Below are 18,243 nucleotides of genomic sequence, written 5' to 3'. Positions count from 1 at the left end.
TTAAGCCCATGTGTTGCAGTTTGGAGCAGTAGGCAACTAGAATGAGAAGGGCCCTGGTCTAGGTCAGGCCCAGTGGCATCCAAGGAGGTCTCTGGTCAGTTTTTACAGCCCAGGGGCTAATTCTTAACATTAGGCTAAAGCTAAAACATTTGACGTTAAAATTAAGTATAAGTAACTTTATTCCAGGAAACTCAGTAACCACGGTCACAAAAGACTGATATATAAAAACAAAAATTCTAATTTATTAATTTCTGATGAGAAATAGAGCTGTTCAGTAGATCAGCCACTTCTGATCACTGATCATTACATTCTTTCCCAATAGATAAACCTTTATGGAAAGCAAAGTTACGATTAGAAAGTTGCTTAGTAAGTGTGAAAACGAAGGAGAGTGTTAACTGAGTGATTTCAATAGCTGTGTCATCAACTTACAATAGCTAATAATAACAATAATAATAATAGTCACCAGTATTGAGCTTTTACTACATAGGAGACGTGCTAATTTACATGGATTTACATTTGAATATGATAAAACTATTTTTCAGAGGAGGATCTGAAGATCAGAGAGGTTAGGTGATTTACATAAGATCACACAGCTGATAAGTGATTAAAGCCAGGATTTAGCCCGAGGTCATTTTGAATCTAAGGTTCCTGTGTCTCACCAAAGGATGGGGTTGCCTCCTCCATGGGAGGGTGTACCTGGAGATCAGAGTTCCTCTCCCTAGAACAATGCTGTCCTCATTCTGTCAATATTGATCTTTCTGATTCTTTTCTCCATGCTTCCATGGGTGACCAGTGCCTCTTCTGACTGAAATATCCTTTCTTTAGCCCTATCAACACCCTAATCATAAATCCTGCACCTGAGAGCCATTCTCTCTCTCTAAGTTAGGTATCTGTACTCTGCAACTTTGGATTCCTATTTTGGAGTTTAACTCGTAGGAAGTATTTGTTTCTTATTCCCAGGTTCTTAGGTTACATATTCCTCCGTGCTTCTCAGTTCTGGGTGTGTGTCAGAAATTCTCCACCCTGACTGTGCAGTAGAAGCACCTTGGAAGCTTAAAAAATGCTTTCATGAGGTCTAACAGACCAATTAAATGAGAATGCAAGACTAGGCTTGTTCATTTTATTAAACAAACGAACGCCTTCCCAGGTGATTTAAAAAAAAAAAAAAGGCTTACTTACGTTCTCCAGACTTTTTAGTTAATTTATTTGGTGGTAATGGTATGCTCAGAATATACAGTTAAATTACCTTTACTTTTGAGGTCAGATTTCCTCCTTAATCTTTATACATTAATAAAACTTTTAATATAGATTATTCTTGTGCTTTGTGTAGCCAAGATATTGGGTCTTTGAATATGCGGGCTCATTTTTCCAAAACCCCCATTTTACTCAAATATTTAGGAGAAAAAATATTATTTTTATTAAGATAAATTCAGTTATATCAGTTATATCAGTTTCCATTCAAAATTTCCATGAATTTTAAAGAGTAATTCCTAAGACTTCAGTGAAATTTCCTACATGTGGTGGCTTCAGTTATGGTAACAATTCTCTCTTCTTGGCCAAAGGGAAAATTCCACAGAAAAGTAAGGAAGAAGAAGAGGTTTGGGAGGTAGAACAAAAATTAACATTATTCTTGTAGACAGTATAGTAGTGAGGCAAAGACAAGAGCTTTAGGCTTTAATGGAAAGATGGAAAATGAGAAATGAGTTAATGAAAATTGGGGGCTCTATATAAGCATTCACTTGGCAAGTAAATCATTCAACAGACATGTACCAAGACTGCCCTGGGCACTGGAGCTATAAAGATGAATTGAAGGATCTTGCAGGCTAGTAGGAGGAACAATCACATAGGTGTGATTATAACACAGGGTGGTCACTGCTGGGAGAGAAGGATGTACAAACTGTAAATGGGGTAGAGTGCCAACTCTGATCATTTTACTTTATTTTTTTTAACATCTTTATTGATAATTTTAAAAATTAAGAGCGGGGGCTGAAACTTGGCAGAGATGATACCATGTATTTGTATAGTAGTACTTTATAGTTTCAAAGCACTTTTGCATGAATTACTTGTTTAATCTTCCTCAAGCACTTTGAGATAAAACAGATTATCTCTAATAAATGAGGAAAAGTAAGAGACTCGTCCAGTATCACGTTCCTAAGACCATGCCCTGGTCTTCTGTTTCCCATGACACCACCTTCCATTTATGCTGATTAAATATGATTCTAGCAGTGTTAATTAGAAAATGGAAGAATCGTCGTGTTCTTTTATTTTCCTTTTTTTAAAAAGACAAAATGTTAAATTCTTTTGGATATGAACACAATCCCTCACTTCTTAACACTCTCCATAATACCTGCACGATGCTTATGACAAAATTGCTGCTTGACTGATAAATGGAGTGATTTTGCTTGTACTGAACACTCATGAAAAAAAAAAAAAAAAACCTCTGCCGGTTAGTGCCTAATCGGTCTCAGGAATAGAATTTGTCTTTCCTTTGAAATACTCAAGGAATCCTTTTCATTGTTAAAGGTTAAAGCTTGTCTCATTGGTTTCCCTTAAAAATATGTTTTCCAACTTGTGCTGTGTGTGTTATTATAACAAATAAAAACATTAGAAAAAGTTCTGGGTATGCTTTTTCCTTTAGATAAGTGCGGTGCTACTAGAACATATGACATCATCTTTGGCTCCAGCATTTGGAAATGAGAGTGTATAAAAGATGACAAGTTCTAGTAGCCACGTCATAACAGGGGATGAAATTTAAAACAAGGCTGACAAAATAAAGTTTGAGGAAACTGACTATTTTTTAAATTGTACATTTATCATGACAGTTTGGGGGTTAATCTCTGGAACCAGCACAAGCATGAATGAGGTAATTGTTGCACATGTTGTGGATAAGATAACCAAATGGGGGAAAAGTCCATTTCCAGGCTAATGTGCAACTCAGATTATGTGCCTGATGGCTGGAAACTGTTGTGTGGTTAGGATAATACAGGATTCAAAAAAAACTCCTGCCGAGGGAATGGTGAGCGGTCACATTGGATCTGAAGCTTTCTGAATGGGGCATGAAAGGAGGAGGCAGGAAAAGGAGTAGGCTGGGACCCGCCAAGAGAAAGATTTGGAAAGCAAGAAAATGGGAGGTGAACTACAAGACTCCCTCGCAGAAATGACATGGTAAGGGTTGGTAATTAAAACTTCACTGAAAAGTGAAATCTGATGATAAAACTAGCTTAATGCTGTTCCTGTGTACATTAGGATATGAGAGAAGATTGTAACACTGATTGCCACTCCTGGGTACCCAGATGTTCTTACCATCAGAAAATGTTCAGAGGTCTTGTTTGAACCCACTCTGTTTTATTCTGTGGCTTTGAGGACGGGGAGAGAAAGCGCTGTGAGGGACATGTTGACTGAAATGCACCATGAATTTCATGTCTCTTTTGTAAAAAGCACTTTTAAAGCGTGCCAAGATATTTTAAGTGTTTCAACAACATGCTTTTGTGACAATAGAGAAACGAGGGTACATTTTCATGGTATCAATAAAAATATCATAGTAATTTACAGGGTTGGACTGAACTCTAAATTGGGTCACAATGACGCTCTTTCAGGGTGGAATGAGATAGCAGCAACCTCTATTTTGTTCCTGAACCACTGAGATCAGAACAAACATCATCTCTGACTGCCTCTATGAACTGAAGTCTTGGTTGCCAGGGGGCTGGAGTTTTATGGAGGGCCTCCATTTTTGGAACTCTCTCCTTTTCCCTACCCAACAGATCCCAGATTTACAAGCTTTGAGGTCTCAGAAGGAAAGGGAAAAAAAGGCCTATTTGTTTCTTTCTTAACTGGTGTAGGTTTCCAGATGGTATTAGAAGCTATTATTGGCTGAGAAGAAACACTTGTTTGTTTCTCAGTCTTGTACTTGGGTCCCTAAATTTGGCAAATGGCTCACTTTGAATATCTAAGCAAATAAACAAAGCATTTTCAGTATTTTCTGACACTCACTATCCTTTCCTTCTCAAACTTTGCCAGATGCAAACACCAAAGGCCAACTTCTCTAGTTTCTGTTCTGTTTAGAATCTCTTTAGAGAATTACACCGGTGAGAATCCCATATCTGATTCTTTTCATTGATGAGTCTGTGGACATATGATTCTGTGGTTCAGTTAATGATGTAATGTAATAATATAACTTAATGAGTTAAGTTGCGTATGGCAACAAGATAGGGCTTGTTGATTCCGCCCCACCTCCCCAATGTCATGCTGATGGGGCACTTTCATCAATGTCACATTATTCAAGTTTCTATCAATACTATCCCACACACAGCAGTTGGCACTCTGGTATGCAAAGATGTTTAAGACCAAGTTTCTGACATGAAAGTATCCACAAGATTATAGAGACATTGAGGAGTACACACACCACTTTTCAATCTGTTTTTCTAAGAGAAGGAGGCAATGAGGCTTGATGGAAAGAGACAAACATGGGCTTTGAACTCTGGTTGTACAGCAGTTCAGATTCTGGGTCTGCTACTCCCTTACCTAGAGCACACCACTTTACCTCTCAGGGCCTTGCTTTCTTTATCTGAGAAGTGGGGAAACTGATACTGTGACTTCATAGGGATGTTGTGAACGCTGAATAGGATAGTCCATGAAAACTACCCAGTACCACACTGGATACATAAAAGATGCTCAACAAACATTGGTTCATTCCTCCAAACAAGGAATAAAGGATCCATAGCTGAGGGGATTAGGGAATGCTCTGCAAGTAAGTGGGCTTTGGGCAGGGTGTTGACGGATACATAGAAGTTCATGCTAGTGGTTTGCAGAGTACTGTTCAGGAAGACAGACTAGCATAAGGAAGGAAGCGTGTCTGGGGAATAACATGTGGTTCAATTTGATTAACTAATAAGGGAGCTCTGTATAGGGATGGGCTACAGATATAGCCATGGCGGGCCTCCAAACGCAATGTGAGGAATTATTATAAAACTCTGAGAGCAAAAAGTATCAGTGAGATAAGTAGGGGGCATTGTACAATTGAAGTTGTCCCAATGAAACATTTCTGGCAGCAATATATGCATTAGATTATAGTGGAGAGAGGCAGAGGCCAGGAGACGGGTTAGGACCACTGTAAAGTAGTTCGGAAGAGAAGTAATAAAGGTTTAAACTGGCGTGGCAGGAGAAAGGGCATGCAAGTGTAAGATGAGCAAGAAGGGAACTGGAATTGCTCCTTAACTCCTGCCTAGACAAAACCCTCACTTCCCCCGACAGGTCTCTGTGTTGATCACATTAGACAGAATTTTATTTGTTTAAGGGCTCGCCTCCCCTACTGGTCGGGGAATTTGCAGAGAACTGCATTTTACTCATCTTGGTATTTCTAGACTTTATCACAAAGTCTGAGAAGATGTCAGCTTTAGAAAAAAGTTTGTTTCTTGCGAGAATAAATGTGAATAAATGGGGAAGAGAGACCAAAAATGTAATGGCAAGAGGAAAAGAAAAAGAAAGGAAAGTCAAAGATAAGTGCAAAACGAGGGGAAGGAAATAAGGAGAAAGATGAGAGGGATGTGTGGGAACAGCTTGAGTTCATTCACAACTGGGGATATGGAATTTTAGCCATTAAAAAATTAGATTAACACTTCGCTTCTTTTTTTCCTCTACCCCGAAGCCTTCACCCTATGCACTGCTCTTAATAAATAATACTTGATGAAGATGGTGATGATGTGTCCTCTTCATGTTAATCCAGGCAGCTCTCAGTTTATGAATGGGTTCGGTTCCAAATGTCTGTTGTAAGTCAGCTGTTTGGCTATGGAATGTGTTTTTCCTTTGAGACAATGTAACAGTCAGTGGTTAAATTCTCCAACCACTTCACAGAAGGCTATTTAATCCACAAAGTATCAAAATTAGCGTGCTAATGAACTGTAGAGTAGTAATTCCTTATAGGCATATTGCATACTTCTTCATGGTTTGCAAAGAGCTTTCGCATACATTTAAAGAAATGGAATGTCTCTGCATAATATTCTTTTCCATGGAAAAATGTATTCCAAGTTTTAAATGAGGAGGCTAGTAACACATCCTCCACCCACTCTGGTCTCTGTGAAACGACTTGGCTTCCAAGGAGAGGCTCCCACACTGCCCTTCCAAGAGGGGCGCGCTCCAAGGGAGACCCCGTGACAGGGAAGCAGGATGGCTGTGTGTCTGCATGGGGCTCACGGTGAGCGGAGTCATCACTGGCCCTCTAGACAGAAGAGCCAGTCGGTATCTAGATTCTGCCACTACCATCTGGTAACCTTGTGTGAGTGTTTAGTTTCCCTGGATGGAGAGTGGGGATAAGGAGGCCTCCCTCGTGGGGTCTGTGATGTTGAAGATGAGATAATGTGTGAACAGTACCTGATACATAATGGATGCTCAAGAACGTTCTGTTTATTCTTTTCCCCACCTGCCCACCGCCACTAAACTCTGAAGCGGAGTGGGTAAAGAGGGGCTCCTGCGGTGATCGTATCCGCTGATGAGCAAGGTGATAGGAACCAGGGAGAGGCTCTGGGGCGTGTTGCCCAGGTGGGTCCAGCTCCCGGAGGGGGAGCAGTGAGGGCTCCAGGGTGCCGAGTTTCCCAGACACCGGCGGCAGCTGCGGTGCTCATTTCTGCATCAATATTGTGCAAAGCTCCGTCTCAAGGGGAACCAGGGCTGGGTTGTGTATTATCAGTGTAACTGATATACCCCCAAATCTCAGTTGATTATCGCAGTGGAAGTTCAGTGCTTACTCACGCTCACGTGAAGTCCTCCTGCGGGCAGTTTTCCTCCGTGCGGTTTCAGTGATGCAGATTCTTCCCACCTGGTGGTTCTGCCGGTCTTCACCACTTGGCATCAAGCTGGTGGTAGAGGAAAGAAAAAGCGTTATCGGACGACGTGCATTGGAGATTTTTATGGGCCAGGCCTGGGAGGGGCTCACATCACTTCCACTCATATATCATTGGCTAGTGTCAGGTGACCACATAGGATCGCAAAGGACTGGAAAGTGTAGTCTTGCTGTTTTGCCCAGGAAGACAAGGAAATAGCTTTGGTGGTCAGCTAGCAGTGTCTGCCACAGATGAGAGCAGGGTCCTGAGTATCTTCTTGTTGCTACAAATTGATTGCAAGTGAGTAATTATAAGTAAAAAAACCACCTGAGGGCAATGCAAGGTAAACAAGTCAAGCTGAATGCATACCAGAGAATCCACACTAAGATAAATGGCCTGAGTACTTTGTGGGTAAACCCTGACACGTTTGCTAGTTTTCCTTCTCTGGCAGAAATGAAGGAGATGAAACAGATGAATACCAACCAGTTTTCAAAGTAGATGAAAACAGAGAGATGATGATTCTTTGAAGTTCCTCCACCAAGAAAGTGTTGAAAACAATGTCAAACTTAATAATATAAATGAACTTCTGCTATTTCAATCTACTGGTGCTGTCTGAAAACACACAGCCACTTTTCATGTTGTTCTTTCCTTTCTCTGAATTACTTAACACGCTGACTCAAGGTCTGTGTATTCAAGTCACACCCAGAGCTATGGTTGATTAGGACAAGTTACCTACCTCCTAACCTTCTCTGACTGCTCTTGTAAAAGGTCCCAAAAAAAAAAAAAAAAAAAAAAAGGTCCCAGAAAGAGCACGGACTTTGGAGTTTAATCATTTAACAGGTCAAAGGTATTCCTGGCCGCTGCTCTGTTCCAGGTGTTAGAGATAAGACACAGGATGGCCCCATGAGGAGCTTACAGTCTAGGGATGGAGACAAGAATATAAATGAGATTAGTGCAGCACCGGCAGCATGTTCATGGGATGATGGCTCCACAGAGTAAGAAGTGCTGAGAGTGGAGGGTGAGGAGAGAAGGGGAAAAGTGAGGCGTTGCCTAGCAGCAGAGATGAGGGTAGGAGGGAGCCAAAACACAAAGGATCTTGTAAGCCATGTTAGCCTATCGTTGACTGGGAGTTAATTTCACTCTGGTGTGCAAGCCCAGTGAGCTCAGAGGAACATTGTCTATTGATTTAAGAATCATGCCAATTTATCTGCAAAAATGGCTTCCCCAAACATCTCTGTGTGGTCTTACTCTATAAAATTATATTAGCAAAATGTGTGTGTGTGTGTGTATCTTCCAGAGCATACAAACATTTTTCAGATTACTGGCATGGAAGATATCTATATATCAGGGGGAGTAAGTGAGAGTTACAAATTATGTTCCCTGTGTTCCCTGGGCCTAGACTTGTAAAATGATTTCTTTTTTCTAAAAGAAAAGCTGCTCAAAACCAACTTAAAATACAATCAAAACACATTCCACTGGAAGTTTGGGGGCATTTCATATTGCATTGATTTAAATACTGGTTTAGCAGCCAATAACTAAAAAGCAGTCACTTTGCTTATTCCCAAAGAGCAGGGAATGGGATCATAAAGGCAGGGAAAATAACTAACTGTCCAGTATAACCTAAGACATTGCAGTTACGCAATAAACATGGGATCACTTGGAGAATCTGTCAATTCGGGAAGCATCTAATCGTTAGAGCTATTCCCACTCTTGGCTTCTCGCTAGAACCACGTGGAGAGTTTTAAACCATTTTGATGCTCAGGTCACACCCTGGACAAATTAAATCAGGATCTCAGGAAGTGGGAGCCATGCAGTAGCATTTTTAAGGCTCCCCACGTGATTTCAATTCACAGCCCAGTTTGAGAAGCACTGGTCTACTAGACAGGATTACCGGGTATATGGAAACAGCAAGTTCCAATTAATCAACTCAGTGAATTTCGATCACGTGCCAGACACTGTGCTTGGTCCTGCGGGCTAAGACACAGGCCCTGCCTTCAAGTGTGTCACATTGTAGAAGAAGGCTGGAGGATGCGGGGGGTGAGGGATTGGAGACTGGGTATGGATGTTGGTTCAAATGCGCAGCAGCGAAAGGAAGAGGCCAACGTCCTGGTAACTATTCGATAACAGTCATGTGTTGTAGCTGGAGAAACTGGAACATAAATCTAGAAGGATGCACTAGAGGAAACATTTTTTCTTAGATGGGGATGAGAAGCCAGGAAACTGGCTTCCTCCTTGTGTAAAGCACCCCGTTACTTTAGCCTATCTACTCCGGCCTCTGCTAAGCATTTTAAAGGAAAACAAAATCCAAAAGCAAATCAAGGAGGCTTTTTAAAAAATTGCTTAAAAACAACAATGTGTTTCTAGCTAACATAATTTGTTTAAAATATACTATAAAAAGAACACTCACTTGAAAAAACAATGTTTTTCTTTTAAATGTTTTGAACTAAAGACAGACAGCAGACGAGATTTTATTTTATAAGCCAATGGCAGCATTCTCATAGGGTTGTAATCTGTAATATTACAAAGATATTGACATTTTTTGATCAATATCTGATAAATGACTGATAAAACACACTGATTCTTATTTATTTATTTATTTACTTACTTACTTATTTATGGCTGCGTTGGGTCTTCATTGCTGCGTGTGGGCTTTCTCTAGTTGTGGTGAGCAGGGGCTACTCTTTGTTGCGGTGCCCGGGCTTCTCATTGCGGTGGCTTCTCTTGTTGTGGAGCACGGGCTCTAGTCACACGGGCTCAGTAGTTGTGGCACATGGGCTCAGTAGTTGTGGCTCGCGGGCTCTAGAGCACAGGCTCAGTAGTTGCGGTTCACGGGCTTAGTTGCTCTGCGGCATGTGGGATCTTCCTGGACCAGGGCTCGAACCAGTGTCCCCTGCATTGGCAGGCGGATTCTTAACCACTGTGCCACCAGGGAAGTCCCATTTTTTACTTTTTTACTTTTTTTTTCATGGGGTGGACCACTCTACACCTTTCCCAAAGTAGTATCTGTAATTGCACTTTCTTTTCTCTTTTTTTAGATGAGTAAATATCATGGAAAGAGCATGGGTATTGAGCCCCGGTTCTGCTCAGGACTCTGGGACTGTGTTTCCTTGTCTGTAAAACAGTGACAGTAAGTGTTTGGCTGAAACGCTAGAGTATTAACTCTAACAAATGTGAAAGAACCATATGCAGGTTTTTATACTTATTAAATAACAGCTGATAAATGTACGAGTAGTGGGGACATCACTCCTTATTCTTGAAAGTACATTTAGAATATCTACTTGATATTATTATGTGTTCTCCCTAATCAGCTGTGCTCAGGTATCTTTCTCCATCATCTGGAAGAAGCCATGGTAATGTCCACTAACACTGAAACAACAGATTCATACAGAGTTCCTGCAGTGCTGTTTGGGGCGGGGCCGGGGGGCAGGAATTTCTAGGTATTAGTGAACAAAAGCTAAATCAGAAAAGAATGTAACAGTAGTTTAGCAAAAATTTTACATGTCGCACAACAATTTAAAACATAGGATACTTTATGTTATAGCTTATAGAACACAACTGGATTCTCAAATATTGTCATAACTAACATAAAATCAAAAGTTAACTTTTATAATACAATGTCTTAACTAATGAAGTCCTCTTATCTTGATGATGTATAGATTAGTTAATAATCATTTTATTTTATTTATTTTTAAAAATATTTACTTATTATTTATTTATTTGGCTGCTCCGGGTCTTAGCTACAGCACACAGGATCTTCCTTGTGGCATGCGGATCTTTAGTTGTGGCATGTGGGATCTTTAGTTGTGGCATGCAGGCTTCTTAGTTGTGGCATGCATGTGAGATCTAGTTCCCAGACCAGGGATCAAACCTTGGCCCCTTACGTTGGGAGCATGGAGTCTTACTCACTGGACCACCAGGGAAGTCCCAGTTAATAATCATTTTAAAAGGCAATCATTTCTAGGTTCCAGGAATAAGAGGTCAGCCTCATTTGTGTATGAATTCTCTGTGAGTTGACTCATATCTTAATAGACCTTTCAACTGGATGCTGGTGTTTTAAATTAAAACATCAAGTCAGTTTATACATCTGGCCTTACTTGGTGGTTTTCTAACTTGTCAATGGTATATCTTAAATGTACTTATAGTCATCATAGTTCAAAATAGCCACATCCTTAAATAATAATTTTTTGAGAATATAGGTTCTTAGAAATACACCCGCTTCAGTTTTTGTTGTCAGATCCTGGGCTGAGGAGGGGCTGGGGAGGAAAAGAATGCCAAATCTGCGTTTCGGGCCATTGGCCACCTCCCAGAGCTGTTTCAGCATCTCGATTGTGCTGCCAAAGGGAAGATGGGGACGCAGGTGTCCACACTCTCATCCTCTCCTGCCAGCTGCAAACCTCATCACAGTTCCTGTGAAGTCCATTTCCACAGATCAGGTTTCTGCCAGGGAAGAATTTAACAATCTCCTACTCCGCTTTCCACCACCAACAATTAGTTTTAGCAAATGGTTCAGGCCACTGCCTGGGTTTACATATGATTTCTATTCAAAAAAAGACAAACTCCCTACTCAGACCAGACCCACATGCTGGACACTTGAGCTCTCCTCTTAGATATAATGGAGTTGAGGCAGTTTCTATCTTTCATTTAAATAAAAAAATCACTCTCACATTTGAAATCAAGTTGGCTGTCTTCCCTCGCTGGGTTAGCCATCTGGTAATGGGGGTTTTAGAAGGACTTACGTTCAGGCCAGGAGTTTAGGAGAAAAAAATCATTATCCTTTTGTCCTTGTGTGCCTTACTCTTTTAATGTGGTCAAATTTTTTTTCTTTTTTAATGTTTTCACAGCAGATTTCCCCCCCCCGCCCCCTTTCAGATAACACATATGGCAAATAAGTTAAATTCTTAATACATTTTACAGTCAAAATTTGCTTTTTTAGAGTTGTGGATCAGAAAAGCACATACCTGATTGAGGTCACTACAGCTCATTGTAAAACAGGAGAGATTCAAAAAGTTTACTCTCTTGATCTACTACATACTTGTGGTTCTTTTAACATTGCTATGTTACTTTTCAGGGTAAGGTCAGTTTCCTTTCACGTGTTTCAAAGGCTTATGATTGCCCCACAGAGAGGGATTACAACTTAGCGTGTCCAGGGATCTCACTGTTCTATTTAGTTAAGTTTTTTGAAAAACAGACCTTGATGGCTACTATCTATCTAGTCACTCTTCTGGCTGTTTTCTTCATAGATAGAGGCTGATTATATCAAGCAGTTAAGAAACATGTTCAGAACACCCACCTCATAGTAACCATTCTTTCCATTACATACCTTCAACTTCAGAAAATCGTAGGTAACTCAAAGTTATGTTTCCTGGAATTGAAGGTAGCTGAAGAGTTCATTCTTGTTTTGTGGATGAGAAAATTAAATTTCAGAGAAATAGGTGATTTTTTTAATATGCCTGCCCACCTCAGACAGAGTGGAGAGGGGGCTAGAACCTAAATATTCTTTCTGCCTTTTGTAACTTTATTCATTTTCCAGGTTCTATGCATTGCATCCTTGAAGACAATTTTTTATGGTAATGACAATTTGCAGGAAACCATGCATCTTCGAAAAACACTCATTTGGGAACTGCCTACATCTCAGTTAGGAACCTGTTGTTAGTTTAGATGAAGCTCACCTTTTGTAAGTCAATAACTAAGTAAATTAGTATGTAAAACATACGTTAATACGTATGCATAGTATGCATAGTACTCTAGACTCATGGGGAGTATTTTCTTTTTCTCTTCCTAAATAAAACACCTTGAATTCATTTAAACATTTTAAGATAAACATTTTGAAATCAGTTTGATATTAATTTTCTCAAAAAGAAGGAAAGAAGGAAAATCAGAGAAGTTTATGGCATGAAAAACCTATTAAATGGCTTTGTGATGTGTCAATTTGGCTGGATTGAACTAAATTTCCCAGAGTCCTCTTTCTTGTATGGCATGAACCACACGGGAGATTCTTGGGAGATTTGGAAGCAAAAGGAAGCAGCAGCTATTTTGTAGCTAACACACACACCACACACACACTCACACTCACACACACAGGACTGCTGATGTGCTGACTCACCCTGGAACAAAGCAGTGGCTGGGCTTCAACTGCCCTACCGCCCCCTGGGTCTTCCTTAGCTTCTCTGAGTCTTGCGCCTGGTGTGTTGCTTTAGCTCTATGACTAACGGCCCTGGTTTCTGCAAGTATTAGTATTCATTTTCTATTGTTGCTGAAACAAATTATCACAAACATGGTACCTTAAAACAATTTCTTGGAAATTCCCTGGTGGTCCAGTGGTTAGGACTCTGCATATCCACTTCAGGGGGCCCGGGTTCAATCCCTGGTTGGGGATCTAAGATCCTGCATGCTGCACGGCGCAGCCAAAACAACAACACAACAAAAAGTTTCTTATCTTACAGTTCTGTAGGTTAGACATCTGACATGCATCTCACTGGCATAAAATCAAGGTCTTTTATTCAATCCCATGTTTTTGCTGATGGGGAGAAGAACTTTGCATTAGTGAAGCCCATGACAGCAGCATTATTTCTGTCAAAGCTGGAAAAAAGTAAATTGTGGGGAAATTTTTATTTTAAACACTTTTTCATGATTTTCTTCTTTAAAATCCAGGCAGCAATATGAAAAAATAAGAAAACTATCCTTTAGATTAAACACCTCGAATATGAAAGTGTTTGTATTAGTCATAGGCAAATAACATATCCCCTTAAGTGTTAAGTAAATGTATAATCATGGGAAATGAATTTGCACAGCTTGGGGTTTGGGTGAAATTACTGACTTTTTTTTTTTTTTTCTTTTAAGCAATGAAATTCTTCATGAAAGAGGTGGGATTTAAGTTTCTTTGGTAATGAATTAAGAAAAAAATTGGTTTTGGCAGGAGGGTTTTTTTTTCCCTAATGTATTTCAAATCCACTTAGAAACATCTAGATTAATTCCTGTCCCTATTTTCTATCCTCCCATCTGAATATAAATGGAATGGAGTCAGAGATATACAAGTGCAATCAAATCATGCAGGTAGTGTCGAAAATATAGTAATGTAGGCGTAGTCACAGAATTCCCATATGTAACTGGCACAGACAAGTCTTCCTCATGTGAATCTCACAGAGAAACATTGATCATTATGCAGAATTGCCTAGAAATATGACAGTCCGGAAAATTTTTGAAATGTGGTGGATGCCCACCCTTTACGCATTGGAAAAATCACGTCCAATTTATCTTCTTGTCTAACTTCATTCAAAACTGCTGCATGCGTTGCTCAGCTAGTGTGCTGATGCGGTTCCCAGAAGAACACTGCTCCCTCCAAAAGCACTTATTTTACCACCCACATCCTGGCTGGAGGCCCCCTGGGACACTGGCTCTCCTCTGTGATTCAGGAGTGGAGTGTGAACTCAATCTGCTACACACACAATAGCACATTCTTGGAGAATGGCTGTCTAGACCCGTTTCCTTCACACAGTGGCTCAAGGGTCTTTTCACGGAGTGATTACTGGATGTTAAATTTCAGGTAGTGGCTTCTTCAGCTGATTCCTTACCCAGTTCTGACCGTGGCGTTGTAAGTGGCCTTATTCCACAGATTAGTGTGGTTGTTAATGTGCCCATACACATTAGCTTTAAAGTGAGTTTTCTGGCAGCTGAAGCCTTTTACCTCTTACCTGTTCTCTCTCTAGAAATGAAGAGGATTTAGTCTCTACTCCTCGCTCTTTTGCAGGGGGGTGGGGGGTTGGTCTTCTGGACTGGGGTAAAAGCTTTTGGGGAAAAATAGAATATTCAAAACAAGTCCCAGACACGCAGATGCTCCAGCTAGCATCTGTGGGTTTTGAACTAGTTTGAGGAAGTCCAAGTATCTAAAATGACAACTTATGCCTTTGAATTCCTGAAACTCTGTCCATGGCTCCACACTTGTTAGCCAAGCAAATTTATTTCCTTGTGCTTTATTTTATCTATCTCAAAAAAAGAGGTGGCCAATCAGTAACAAGAGCAAAATATGTGTTAAGAGTAAGGATAGAGAGATCAGAACTGAGCAGGGAGAAAAACCCCTAAAACTATTCATATAGTTAAATACTGTGGCACATTGTAAGATAATACATATTTCTTGGAGCCAGAAACTATGGCTTACTTATGTTTGGTTTAGGAAAGCCTACTTCCTCCTAGTATTGTAAAAGTGTCATTCTACATTTTCTTCTCTTGCTTTTATGATTCTTTTTTTGGCTTTGATTTTTAACCCAGCTGTAAAATATTTTGGTACATGTCTTAAGATAGGTATTATGTCTGATTATCTCAACATCAGTTATTGAATCCTCTTCCAATTAATTTAAAAGATACTTATATCAAATTCTAAATTCCCCCAAACACCTGGGTCTGTTTCTGGTGTATTGACTTTGCCAGTACCATGATGTTTTAGTTACTATAGCTTTCTATTGTGTTCTAATACTTGGTTTATCAAATAAAAACTGCCTTGCCTATTCTTTTAGAGATGAGCTATAGAGTCAACTTGTCATATTTATTAAAGAATTCAATTTAGGTTCTGATTAAGAATATGTTGCATTTATAGAAGTATCTGGGGCAGTTGGCAATTTCATATTATTGAATGTCCCCATGCAAGAACATGGTCTATTTAGGTGCCCTCTTGTGTCTTTCTCTTCTTGTTCAGTTAGTACATAATCTGATTACATTTAGAGAAGAAACAAAACAGAAACAAAGCACTCCCATGACGCTTGAATTCACCCAAACCACAAGTTCCTTTTGTGATTGTTGTTCTAGAAGGGGTCAAATTATTAAACGTGTTAGTTTTTTTTTAAAGATTTTTTTTGTTTGATGTGGACCATTTTTAAAGTCTTTATTGAATTTGTTACAATATTGCTTCTGTTTTATGTTTTGTTTTTTTTTTTAGCTGGGAAGTCTGTGGGATCTTAGCTCCCTGACCAGGGATCGAACCTGCACCCCCTGCACTGGAAGGTGAAGTCTTAACCACTGGACCACCAGGGAAGTCCTGAAATGTGTTAGCTTTTAAAATTAAAAAATAGATATGTAATTGCTTTGGCCATTTGCGCATATAATGTCAGTCCTCTTGTATCGCAAAATATCACTCAATAAATGCTTGTTATTAGAGAGGAAGTGTTGAATATTTTTTCCAGGCCTGTCAGCTTCTACCTCCGGTTTTATAACACTTCTCCTTATGGTCAGTAGGGGGCGCTCCCGCAGCAACAGGCCCTCTTTCAGTGCCACTGAATTCCCCCAAATTTCAAACCTTAGGAAATACTGGTTTATAAATTATCAACTGCAGCTCTCACACATTCTAACAGACTCACATCTGTGGGCATTTTATGTAGAAGACAAGTAATGGGAGAAGGTGAGATCTTCAAAGTGTCTTGTAATCGAAGAAGGCCTGTATTATATAAGCACAGGAGGCTGAAAGGGATTATAACAACTTGTGTTTGGGCTAACGAGTGGAGCCTCTGCTTTTAGGGGCTGTTCTTTTGAGCCCTGGTGCCAGCAGACTACTTTGTGAGCTGTCAGTTTCCTGATCTTAGTCCTCTAAGGGCAACATTTTTTAAGTGGTGCTTTAAATAGGGTAGCGGAGCTCAGGAGAGCAATGAGTTGGAGGCTATGGAAGGAAACAGGTCTGGTTGCAGACAAGCCTACAGGGAAAATTTTGATTCTCTCTACTGGCTTTGGAGCAGTTGCCCTCATTGTTGAGGGTGGTTATGTTCAAAGAAGTGTGCCACTCTCCACCTCCCCTACCAGGCTGAGCTCAACGCTTCTTCCTTATGCTCCCAAACCATCCAGAGTTTATTTCTACTTTGCAAATATCACATTTTGTGATATTCACCTGTGTATTTGTTGTATCCCCTCTATGTTAAGATACGTGAAGGCAGAATCATGTTGTGTTCGTCTAGCATAGGGTTTGGTATACTATAGGCAGTTAATAATTATTTGATCGATGGATGACAGAAAGAAAGGAAGACAGGTAGAAGGAAAGGAGGAAAGAAAAACGTGTCACAGGGTGGTAGATTGATATCATAGGGTAAGTGAATTTTTAAACTGATCCAGAATCTGGAAATAACAACAGTAACAAAACACACAAAATATTACTGGGTATAACCCAATACAAATGATAATAACAGGAAGCAAATGGTTTCTAATGAGGTTAGTAATAATATTTGTAATAGCAAATATAGAATGTGACCATAACTACCTCACAGTGAAATAAAGACCATTTGATATTTATGTATAATAGATTCCAAAGTTTAATTGCATAATGTAAAAGTATCCTTAAAAATAGTGAGGTTCTAGAATGCAGTATTCCATATACAATTTTATTAAAATCATTCATCTTACTGAAATTGAGATATTGAACAGTCAACTCATAATTCCCACTGTGGCTCTTATTTGAGTGGAATTTTTCTTATAGCTCCCTCTCTTAATAAAGCACCAGAAAATTATTAATTGAGGAGGTTAGTTCAGGTATTCACATTCATAATTCCTTGGGTTACCTTTCCCAGTAATACTGTGAACTTTCCTTATCCTCAAACAACTGCACATAAGGGTATTTTGAGAGTCTTCATTCTTCTGGATAGTTCATTATCCAATAATCTAGTCTATATGAATTGTTCTTAGAACACCTAAGGTTAAACTGGATGATATAAATGCTGTTTTGAGTAGAACAACTCTTTTTTTTAAATAAATTTATTTTATTTTATTTATTTATTTTGGGCTGCATTGGGTCTTCGTTGCTGTGCGTGGGCTTTCTCTAGTTGTGATGAGCGGGGGCTACTCTTTGCTGTGGTGCGTGGGCTTCTCATTGTGATGGCTTCTCTTGTTGCGGGGTATGGGCTGTAGGTGCACGGGCTTCAGTAGCTGTGGCACACGGGCTCAGTAGTTGTGACTTGCAGGCTCGGTAGTTGTGGCTCGCGGGCTCTAGAGCACAGGCTCAGTAGTTGTGGCGCACGGGCTTAGTTGCTCCGCGGCATGTGGGATCTTCCCGGACCAGGGCTTGAACCCGTGTTCCCTGCAGTGGCACGTGGACTCTTAACCACTGCTCCACCAGGGAAGCCCAAGAACAACTTTTTAAGATGCCCCCACTCAAAAAGTTCATGCTTACTAATTTGATAAAAATAATTATCTATTTTTTCTATACAGTATTGACTTCCTATATTTACCTAAATGAGCAGTTAAAATTATGAAGATCACCTGAGTCAAAGATTCATCTTGACAGTAAAAATTACCAAATGTTGTTTGATACATTGTGTTTCATTAACTTGATATAATATATTATTTACATAAATTTGGTATAACGTTTTCAAGTCCAATGCAAATATAATTATCTGATTTTTTGTGTGTCTAGTGTGATGCAGTGAACAGAAAGTAGGTGGACAAAATGTTTTTCACT

The 18,243-nt window shown here is 39.8% G+C and overlaps 1 long non-coding RNA gene across 1 annotated transcript; it reads left to right on the top strand.

Annotated features, from left to right (window-relative positions):
• The first annotated feature begins 3,022 nt into the window (after nucleotides 1–3,022).
• LOC130704715 (uncharacterized) lies at nucleotides 3,023–15,926 on the top strand. Its single transcript, XR_009005159.1, has 3 exons — nucleotides 3,023–3,165; nucleotides 9,851–9,942; nucleotides 15,745–15,926. It is a non-coding gene; the product is annotated as an uncharacterized LOC130704715 (long non-coding RNA).
• The last annotated feature ends 2,317 nt before the right edge of the window (nucleotides 15,927–18,243 follow it).

This window comes from Balaenoptera acutorostrata, chromosome 14, assembly GCF_949987535.1.
Source record: "Balaenoptera acutorostrata chromosome 14, mBalAcu1.1, whole genome shotgun sequence".
NCBI lineage: Eukaryota > Metazoa > Chordata > Mammalia > Artiodactyla > Balaenopteridae > Balaenoptera > Balaenoptera acutorostrata.
This window is presented reverse-complemented; position numbering and strand designations above follow the sequence as displayed.